The following is a 2,743-nucleotide window of genomic DNA, read 5'->3' on the forward strand; positions in this document are numbered from 1 at the left end:
AGGGTCATAAAGAGTCACACAAGATTGAAGCAACTGATCACAGCACAGCACACAGAGAAAGTTATCAATAACTTGTTGGACAAAATGACCTATTCTTTGGATGTCAGCTAGATTATTTGACCAGATACTACAGAGGGATGAACTACCTAGGTTGGGGTTTACTCACTAAGGCTGAACTACTACCAAATTGCTGAGTGAGGAAATTACAGTCTTTCCTGGAGGATATGGCAGCCACAAGAGAAGATGTATACAATGGATTGAATCTTTCATGGTAGGAATAATGATTTCTCTCTCCAGAAGACATTTATTTGGATATAAATTTCTCTTCAAATCTGTATTGCTTCTTTCAGTAAGTTCACCCTCAGTAGACATATAGAGTGATATCTTTAACAACAGAGAACACACACAGCATATCCTCTGTTCAGGAAATTCACTAAAAGTGATTGAAGTTTAACAATGTGCTTGTGTTCATCAAATTTACTCTTGTTATGAAATTGTTATCCTACAGCTGACCTAATAGAAAACTAAAAGGCTATTAGAAACTCAATAATGGTTCAGGCTTCCAACAACATCTGTTGAGTGTTCAAGTTGGGATATGTTCTGAATTAGTGGGCAGTAAGTTGTATTGTTTCTCCCATAACCAGAATACCTAGGAGATAAGGTATGGAAAATGGGAGTGATCTTATCCATTATTATTTATATAATTCCATGTGAAATGCTTCATTTCCATCACTGCAAATTTAGACTTTTCTAATTTCTAAAGAAGGAATATTCCCTGTCTTGTAGACAAATTCATTTGTATCCAGTTTTATGCACACATGAAATAGATAACTAGTAAGGGCCTATGTATAGCACAGAGAACTCTCAATATTCTGTAATGTCCTATATGGGAAAATAATCTAAAAACAAGTGGGTATATGGGCTTCTCAGGTGGTGCTAGTGGTAAAGAACCTGCCTGCCAATGCAGGAGAGACAAAGAAGCTTGGTGGGCTATAGTCTATAGGGTCACAAAGAGTCAGACACAACTGAAGTGTCTTAGCATGCACACGTATGTACTTATATAAAAGATTCATTTTGCTGTAGTGCAGAAGCTAGCACAACATTGTAAATCAGCTATATTCCAATCCTTTTAATAACTTTTGATACAGTGTTATAAGACTTACCTGACATTATGACAAGGTTGATTATATTAATTAACATTTCTTAGTGATGGGTTCCTTAAGTAACACGGTCACATTATTTCCAAATGATTATTTAGCACCACCCATATATCCATTCTTTTTTAGATTCTTTTCCCATATAGGCCATTGTAGAATATTGAGTGGAGTTCCCTGTGCTAAACAGTAGGTCTTTATTAGTTATCTATTTTATGTGTGTATAAAACAGGGTACAAATGAACTTATCTACGAGACAGGGAATATGCCTTCTTTAGGAATGAGAAAAGCATAACTTTACAGTGATGGGAATCAAGCATTTTACACTGAATTATGTAAGTAATAATGACTAAGTTCAGTTCAGTTCAGTTCAGTCGCTTAGTCGTGTCCGACTCTTTGTGAGCCCGTGAATCGCAGCACACCAGGCCTCCCTGTCCATCACCAACTACTGGAGTTCACTCAGACTAATATCCATCGAGTCGGTGATGCATTCCAGCCGTCTCATCCTCTGTTGTCCCCTTCTCCTCTTGCCCCCAATCCCTTCCAGCATCAGAGTCTTTTCTAATAAGTCAACTCTTTTTATGAGGTGGCCAAAGTACTGGAGTTTCAGCTTTAGCATCAGCCTTTTCAATGAACACCCTGGATTAATGTCCTTTAGGATGGACTGGTTGGATCTCCTTGCAGTCCAAGGGACTCTCAAGAGTCTTCTCCAACACCACAGTTCAAAAGCATCAATTCTTTGGCACTCAGCTTTATAAACAGTCCTACTCTCACATCCATACATGACCACTGGAAAAATCATAGCATTGACTAGATGGACATTAGTTGGCAAAGTAATGTCTCTGCTTTTTAATATGCTATCTAGGTTGGTCATAACTTTCCTCCCAAGGAGTAAGCGTCTTTTAATTTCATGGCTGCAGTCACCATCTGCAGTGATTCTGGAGCCCAAAAAAATAAGGTCTGACATTGTTTCCACTATTTCCCCATCTATTTCCCATGAAATGATGGGACTGGATGCCATGATCTTCATTTTCTGAATGTTGAGCTTTAAGCCAACTTTTTCACTCTCCTCTTCCACTTTCATCAAGAGGCTTTTTAGTTCCTCTTCACTTTCTGTCATAAGGGTGGTGTCATCTGCATATCTGAGGTTATAGATATTTCTCCTGGCAATCTTGATTCCAGCTTGTGCTTCTTCCAGCCCAGCGTTTCTAATGATGTCCTCTGCATATAAGTTAAATAAGCAGGGTGACAATATACAGTGTTGATGTATTCCTTTTCATATTTAGAACCAGTCTATTGTTCCATATCCAGTTTTAACTGTTACTTTTGGTAAGGTGGTCTGATATTCCCATCTCTTTCAGAATTTTCCACAGTTTATTATGATCCACACAGTAAAAGGTTTTGGCATAGTCAATAAAGCAGAAATAGATGTTTTTCTGGAACTCTCTTGCTTTTCTGATGATCCAGCAGATGTTGGCAATTTGATCTCTGGTTCCTCTGCCTTTTCTAAAACCAGCTTGAACATCTGAAAGTTCACGGTTCACATATTGCTGAAGCCTAGCTTGTGGGATTTTGAGCATTACTTTACT

Source organism: Capricornis sumatraensis, chromosome 12 (genome assembly GCF_032405125.1).
Source record: "Capricornis sumatraensis isolate serow.1 chromosome 12, serow.2, whole genome shotgun sequence".
NCBI lineage: Eukaryota > Metazoa > Chordata > Mammalia > Artiodactyla > Bovidae > Capricornis > Capricornis sumatraensis.